Source organism: Chiloscyllium punctatum, chromosome 6, assembly GCF_047496795.1.
Source record: "Chiloscyllium punctatum isolate Juve2018m chromosome 6, sChiPun1.3, whole genome shotgun sequence".
Lineage (NCBI taxonomy): Eukaryota > Metazoa > Chordata > Chondrichthyes > Orectolobiformes > Hemiscylliidae > Chiloscyllium > Chiloscyllium punctatum.
The window spans coordinates 94,339,166-94,347,731 of record NC_092744.1 but is presented as its reverse complement, the minus strand read 5'-3'; the positions used below and the strand labels follow the sequence as shown (position 1 = coordinate 94,347,731).

Genomic DNA, 8,566 nt, shown 5'->3' with positions numbered 1-8,566 from the left:
TCACATAAAGGAAAACATACTAAACACCTTCTTCACTAACATATCCATCTGCGACTCCCCTTTCAAGGAACTATGAACCGTGTCCGAAGGTCTCATTGGACACTCCCCAGGACCTTACCATTAAGTGTATAAACCCAGTCCTGATTTTCCTTTCTAAAGTGCAGTACGTTTTATTTACCTAAATTAAACTTCATTTGCCACTGCTCAGCTCATCAGCCCATCTGATCAAGATCCTGTTATACTCTGAGGTAACCTTCATCGCTGTCCACTCCACCTCCAATCTTGGTGTCATCTGCAAATTAATAAATATACCTCTTATGCTCACATCCATATAATTTATATAAATGACAAAAAGCAGTGAACCCAGCACCAATCCCTGTGGCACCCCAATGGTCACGGGGCTTCAGTCTGTAAAACAAGCCTCCACCACCACCACCACCATCTGTCTTCTACTTTCAAGCCAGTTGTGTATCAAAATGGCTAGATTTCCCTGTATTCCATGTGACCTAATTTTGCTAACCAGGCCACCATGAGGGAGCTTGTCAAAGCCTTCATCAATCCTCTTTGGTGATTCTTCAAAATACTCAATCCAGCTTGTGAGACATGATTTTCCATGCACAAAGCCACATTGACTATCCCTAACCAGCCCTTGCTTAACCAGATGTGTGAAAATCCTATCCCTCAGGATCCCTCCAATAACTTGCCCACAACTGATGTCAGGCTCACCGGTCTATAGTTCCTGAGAATAGCAGGGTATAGCATAGAGAACAACCGTCCCTGTGAAAACAGAGAACAGCAGTCACATTGTATAATGCAGAGAACATGAATCCCTGTGTCTAATATAGAGAACATGAGACCCTATGTATAATATAGAGGATAGCAATCCCTCTGTCTATTACCAGTGCATGTGTATAATATAGAGAACAGCAGTACCTGTGTATAATATGGACAACAGCTGTCCCTGTGTATCATATAGAGAGCAGCAGTCGCTCTGTACAATGTAGAGGTCAGCAGTTCTTTTCCCTGCGGTGGGGGGTCCAGAACGAGAGGGCACAGGTTCAGCATGAGAGGGCAAAAAAAAAAATCAACGGGATGTAAGGGGCAACGTTTTCATGCAGAGGGTGGTGCATGTATAGAATGAGATGCCAGAGGAAGTGGTGGAGGCATTTAAATTAAATTAAACTAAATTACAGCTTTTAAACGGCATCTGGGATATATGAACAGGAAGCATTTAGAAGGATATGGACCAATGCTGGCAAATGGGACGAAATTAGGTTAGGATATCTGGTTGCCATGGACGAGTTGGGCTGAAGGATCTGTTTCTGTGCTGCACATCTCTCTGACTCTGTGCCTTAAATACATCAGATCTCTGCTTCACATTGTTCTTAAAATCTCTCATTTAATACATCAAAGTGACTCTCATCATCATCAAAATCTGAACTGTTGATTACTTCAAAAGCTTCATGTTTTGTTTTCTGAAATGCCGTTTGCCATTAGGTAGAGCTGGTGGGCAACTTGGTAAAACTTTTGTTGTTGGGAATTGGAGTTGGTGGGAAGGGGCAGAATGTACCAGGGATGAAGTGACAACATTAACAGTGAGTGCTGAACATAACACGCAGAAAGACTCAAACGAAATCGGATGGTAGAACAAGCTGATTTGCACGAAGGCAAGTCTGACTTGACTAACCGAAAGCTTTCCATATTCGGATCATAAAGAATACAACATTAAAAAAAAATCTACTGTTCGCCTTTTTTAATGGGGACGTGCACCATTCCCAGAAACACTGCAATACTGGGATGATGCGTGAAGTTATCGGAGCAAGCTCCTGACACAACTTCATCCGGCAAAAATCAGATTAATATTCAGTCCCTAAATCAGGGACTTATCAGATATTAAAACTGACAAGAACAGATTTTTTTATGGTCTGTACATTTGATCATGCCATACATATGTCCATATTTACAAACACAGATTCGACTTTATCCTTGTCATTCGCATTTACAATCCTGTGCATTTTTCAATCTTGTACATATACATCTATTTGGCTGAGGCATCAGCAGAGCCCAAAAAAAGGTCCGCATCGGCCCCCTGTTCTTCTTTTGGCAGGCCGATCTTACACGGTGGTCTTTCCCCACCGCGCCTTGGCGGCAGCTGCCCCAAGCTTCAGCGCGTCCCTCAACACGTAGTCTTGGACCTTGGAATGTGCCAGTCTGCAACACTCGGTCGGGGTCAACTCCTTCAGCTGGAAGATTAACAGGTTTCGGACCACCCAGAGAGCGTCCTTCACCGAGTTGATGATCCTCCAGGCGCAGTTAATGTTCATCTCGCTGTGAGTCCCGGGGAACAGGCTGTAGAGCACGGAGTCCCGCGTCACGGCGCTGCTCGGGACGAACCTCGACAAGCACCACTGCATTCCTCTCCAGACTTCCTCTGCATAGGCACATTCCAGAAGGAGGTGTGTGACAGTCTCGTCCCCCCCCGCAGCCACTTCGAGGGCAGCGTGCAGTGCGGCAGAGAGTCCGGGCGTGCATAAAGGATCTCACAGGCAGAGCCCTTCTCACCACCAGCCAAGCCACGTCTTGGTGCTTGTTGGAAAGTTCTGGCGATGAGGCATTCTGCCAAATTGGCTTTGACAGTCTGCTCAGGGAACCGCTCGACAGGATCCGCCCTCTCCTTTTCCCGAAGGGTCTCAAGGACGCTACGTGCTGACCACTTCCTGATGGACTTGTGGTCAAAGGTGTTTTCCTCATAAATTTCTCCACGAAGGACAGGTGATACGGAACGGTCCAACTACTCGGAGCGTTCTGCGGCAGCGAGGCCAGGCCCATCCTTCGCAACACCGGGGACAGGTAGAACCTCAGTACGTAGTGACACTTGGTGTTTGCGTACCGGGGGTCCACGCACAGCTTGATGCAGCCACACACAAAGGTGGCCATCAGGGTGAGGGTGGCATTGGGCGTGTTTTTTCCCCCATTGCACCGGTCTTTGTACATAGAGTCTCTTCGGACCCGGTCCATCTTTGATCTCCAAATGAATTGGAAGATGGCCCGGGTGACTGCCGCGGCACAGGTCCTGGGGATAGGCCAGACCTGTGCCACATATAGCAATACTGAGAGTACCTCACACCTGATGACCAGGTTTTTTCCCGCGATGGAGAGCGACCGTTGCCCCCATCTGCCTAGTTTCTGTCTCATCTTCCTAATCCGCTCCTCCCAGGTCTTGGCGCACGCCCCAGCCCACCCGAACCAAATACCCAGCACCTTCAGGTGGTCAGTCCTGACGGTGAAGGGGATAGAGGATTGGTCGGCCCAGTTCCCGAAGAGCATGGCCTCGCTCTTGCCTTGGTTTACCTTGGCCCCCGAGACCCGTTCGAACTGGTCGCAGATGCACACGAGTCCGTGCACGGACAGCGGATCCGAGCAGAAAACAGCGACGTTATCCATGTACAGGGAGGCCTTAACCTGCAGGCCCCCGCTGCCAGGAATAGTCACCCCTCTCAGGCTCGCATCCTTCCTGATGGATTCGGCAAATGGCTCTATGCAACACACAAACAAGGCGGGTGAGAGGGGGCATCCCTGCCTGACTCCAGATCTTACAGGGAAGCTATCTGATTCCCACCCATTGATTGAGACTGCACTGACAATGTTGGTGTAGAGCAGTCTGATCCAATTTCCGATTCCCACCCCAAAGCCCATTTTGGAGAGGACATCCCTCATATATGTATGCGATATCCTGTCAAAGGCTTTCTCCTGGTCCAGGCTGATGAGGCAGGTGTCCACCCCCCTGTCCTGCACGTAGGCGATCATATCCCTGAGGAGCGCGAGACTCTCAGAGATCTTCCTGCCCGGTACAGCACAGGTTTGGTCCGGGTGGATCACCGATCCCAGAGCAGACCTGACCCGGTTGGCGATGACCTTTGACAAGATTTTGTAGTCTGCATTTAACAGTGAGATCGGTCTCCAATTTCTAATTTCCTCCCTCTCCCCCTTCCGCTTGTAGACGAGGGTGATGATGCCTTTCCTCATGGATTCACTCATGGTACCTGCCCGAAGCATACTGACATACACCTCCAGCAGGTCCTGGCCGATCAAGTCCCAAAGAGCGGAATAAACCTCGACCGGTAAGCCGTCGCTTCCGGGAGTTTTATTCTTTTCGAAGGACTCGAGGGCCTTGGTCAGTTCATCCAGAGATAGCGGCTGGTCCAGCCTCTCTCGTGTTCCGTCATCTAGGACCTCCGTGATAGAGGACAGGAACGACTGGGAGGCCGCGCTGTCGGTCGGCTTCGAGTCATACAGGCTGGCGTAGAAGGATTTGCTGATCCTCATGACGTCAGCCTGAGATGACGTTACCGAGCCATCTTCTTTCTTCAGGCTGCTGAGCACCGAGCTCTCTTTGTGCACCTTCTGGAAGAAGAAACGTGAGCACGTCTCGTCCTGCTCCACCGAGCGGACCCTGGACCGCTAGATTATCCTGGAGGCCTCCGAGGCAAAGAGCGAGGCTTGCTGGCCCTTCACCTCCTTGAGGTCCTCCGTGACATCCACCCCCATCGTCTGCAGCAGGAGCAGGTTCTGCATACTTTCTTGGAGCTGGGACAGTTTTCCCCGCCTCTCTCTCGCCTCCTGGACACCTTTGAGGATAAAGAACCTCTTGATGTTCCCTTTTACCATTTCCCACCAGTCCGCTGGAGACTCAAAGAGGGGCTTCACGGTTCTCCAACCTGCGTAATCCCTCTTTAGCTCTTCGATGTTTCCCGGGGTCAACAGCTTAGTGTTCAGTTTCCACGTTCCCTTGCCCGCCCGCTGTTCGTCCTGTAGGTGACAGTCGGCCAGCAGGAGGTAGTGGTCAGAGAAGAACACCGGCTTGACGTCGGTGGATCTGACCGAGAGCGTTCGGGACACAAACAGGTAATCTATCCTTGAGCGGATAGACCCGTCTGCCCGTGACCAGGTGTATCTACGCTGCGCTCCATCTGCAGGGGCACTGAAGACGTCGAGCAGCTTGGCGTCTTTGACCGTTTCCATCAGGGCCCTGGACGTAGCGTCCGGTTTACTGTCCCCCCCGCCGGATCGTCCATCAGCATCAATGATGCAGTTGAAGTCTCCGGCCAGAATGACCGGCCTGGACGTAGCCAGCAGCAGTGGAAGCTGTTGCAGGACGGCCAACCGTTCACTCTTACCCACTGGGGCGTACACGTTGATTAGTCTCACGGGAGCGTTTCTGTATTTGACGTCCACGACGAGGAGGCGCCCGCCCACCACTTCCTTAACCTCGGAGATGGTGAAGTTGCCTCCCCGCAACAGGATACCCAGGCCGGAGGCACGGCTATCGTTGCCCCCCGACCACACTGACGGCCCGTGGGCCCACAAGCTCGACCATCTCCTGTAACTGCTGAGGTGCGGTATCCCACACTCCTGCAGAAACAGGATATCGGCTTTGACGTTGGCCAGGAAGGCCAGCGTTGAAACACATCGCGTAGCCGCTTTAATGCTACGCACATTTATGCTGGCAATTTTAAACCCCATTTTAACAGTTTACGGGGTTACTAGTGTCCATTTTCTTCTGGTCTTGCTCCAGTGGGGTAGCTGCGTGCATCCCCGTGGTGACAGCAAACTGCTGGCCATTCCCGGGGCTGAGGTAGTTGTCCGGCTCCACGCTGGAGTCATTTCCCCGCTCTGGTGTCATCGTGTCAGACCCAGGGTCCGCATCGCCCCGTTCTCCATCTGACAGCAGGGCTGTCACTGGGACGCTGCTCCCAGTTCCCTGGAGCTGTGGGCCGGTGGGTACCCCTTGGTTCTCACCGGGTAGGGGGAGGCCTTCACCCACCCCCTCAGAGGGATCGTCTTTCCTTTCTTGGGCGGTGTTGCCCTCCTTTCTCCCCACGGCGCTCTGCCTCTTCCTCCGGAGGCGACCCTTCTTGCGCCCGTCCTCACCCTCGGAGGAGCTGCCTGTATCCTCCTCTTGGAGGTGTCTCTTTCCCCTTCGCTTGGTGGCTTTGGGGCCCTCGAGAGGTTTCCTTTTCCTGTTTTTTACGATAATCCACTGCTCTGCCTCCTTTGATCCCTCCTCTTCCATTTCCTCCGTCTGTCTTGCAGGAGCTTGGGTCGGCTGCTGCATCTCCCCGCTGTCTGCCGCCTGCTCCTCTACAACCTTCCCTTCCTTCTGGGTGCCTCCAGGCACCGTTCCTTTGCTGATTCGCGGTACCTCGTTGGACTTTGTCGGTCCGCGGCTCGTGTTGCCACCTCCGGCCATCTGTGCGTAGGTGGCGGCTCCTCGTCTTGGGCAGGCCTTGTACATGTGGCCCGCCTCCCCGCACAGGTTGCAGCTCTTTTCCTCCCGTCAGTCCTTTGTCAAGTGACCCTCCTGTTTGCAGTTCCTGCAGATGGTCACTTTGCAATCCACCGCCACGTGTCCCGACTTCCCGCAGGTTCGGCACACTTTGGGCTGCCCTGCATATGTCAGGTAGCCTCTGCTCCCTCCGATTGCGAAGCTCGAGGGTGGGTGGAGGATGTTCCCACTATCATCGGCCCTCAGAGTTAACTTGACCTGCCTCTTACTGGTCCAGATCCCAAAGGGGTCGATCACATCGGTGGCTTCTCCCTCGACTTGGACGTACCTTCCCAGGAAGGTCAGGACATCAGCCGCTGGAACGTAGGGGTTGTACATATGGATTGTAACAACCCGGTTCCTCTGTGCAGGAAGCACACACAATGGGGTCGCTGACAAGATGGAAAACAGCGGCTCCCCTTCCTTCTCCTTGAAGACCTTCAGGAGCTGTTCGCACTGCTTCACGCTTCTGAAGGTCACATCGAAGTAGCCTGCCCCAGGGAAATCCTGCAGGCAGTACACGTCTGCGGCTGCAAGGCCGCAACACTCCAGCAAAACTTTCTTCACAAACACCGTCCGATCCACCGGTGTGTGCTCCTCCACCTTCTTCACAGTCACCCTGAATGTGTTCCGAATGCCCTGGCCTGGGCGGCGAGTGGCTGCTGAGGCCATAGCTCTGAGGTTGGCTGGTCCCTGAATTGGCGTTAGGCCGAAGCCAGCATGACAGATCCACCAAGAGCAGGTCAGCACAACCAAACGATCCTCCAACGGCCAATCACGATCCAGCGATGGTCTCCAGCAGCTCCGACGACTCGCCACACGACCCCCGCAGTACTTCCACTGCCAGCACGCTTCTGCTGCGTCGAACCTCCAACACTCGAGCAGAATCTCTTCCTCTGGTCCTCAGGAACGACACATATTCCTAGCCAAAAAGGCCGAGAAGCGATACTTGTCTTCTGCCTGACTACCTTAGGACCCAGCCGCTTCCTACATTTACAATCAGCCTGACTGTGAACAAAGACCTATAGCTCACGGCTGACAGTTTCATTGCTGCCTAGTCATTTCCAGATCTTCTGACCAGAGTAAACGATCCGTTTGTCCAGGTGAATTCATTTAATCTTTTCTATGAAACTGTTTGATAGTGAATGTAGATGACCAGCAATGTACCAATCAGCTACGCTGGGGCCGAGTGTTTGTCACTAACAAGCCGGTAGTGTGTCTCTGACAGAGTATCAATGAGATTGCAGCAACCCACTGGAACAGAGCTGGACACAGGGAATGGTGCAGCACAGAGGGATGTACTGCAGCCTCTCATTGTCTGCATCAGCTGTCACTCTGTATGGGCTCCTTCCCTAGTCCCACTCACCATGCTTTTCCCGATGATTGAATCCGGCTCCAGTGGCCCCTCAGGCAGTGCACAGCCAATAGTAACTACTGAATGAAGATGGTAGGGATTTACCTACTTACCTTGATGAAATGTGACATTCGTTCAAAAATAATTAACCTCAACTCCCCGCCATCATGTATCTATGCCATGATTTGGAGATGCTGGTGTTGGACTGGGGTGTACAAAGTTAAAAATCACACAACACCAGGTTATAGTCCAACAGGTTTAATTCTGTTGGACTATAACCTGGTGTTGTGTGATTTTTAACTTGATATATGCAATTGCCTGGAGTTTGTGCTGTTCCATTCTCTGGTATAAACAAACTGAGCTGTTAATGGTAACAATTCCTGCCTCTCCACAAGGCAAATCAAGGCAAACAATTGAAACGGGTTCTAATTCTGATCGAGTACTGTCACTGCCTGGAAATATTAGGCGACTGTTCTGAACGGAAATCCTTAGACTAATCCATCCATCTTGTATTATGTCAACTCTGATCTCCAAACCATTAAACTCTGCCAACCCCGTCAATTGAAATTAACAGAACCATGGTGGACCTGAAGTTCGATCGAGTGAATCAGCAACAAGTGATTTGGCTTTGACTCCAAATACTCGAATTGCAATTTGCTACATTAGAATTGCAAATCAAGATTCACAGAGTCGTGGAGTTGTACAGCACGGAAATAGACACTTTGTTTAAGTGACTGGCATCCATCAGATAACTTGAATAAACCTAGTCCCAGTTATCAGCATCTGAATCCTTCCTATTCATATACCCATCCAGATGCTTTTCAAGTGTTGTAATTGTACCCGCCTTACAAACATCCACTCCATCCACCACCGATGCTGAGTTGAAT

At 51.4% G+C, this 8,566-nt stretch overlaps 1 non-coding gene across 1 annotated transcript; it reads right to left on the bottom strand.

The window, feature by feature from the left end:
• Nucleotides 1-1,759: 1,759 nt before the first annotated feature.
• Nucleotides 1,760-1,952, bottom strand: LOC140479214 (U2 spliceosomal RNA). Its single transcript, XR_011960995.1, has one exon. It is a non-coding gene; the product is annotated as a U2 spliceosomal RNA (small nuclear RNA).
• Nucleotides 1,953-8,566: the final 6,614 nt, after the last annotated feature.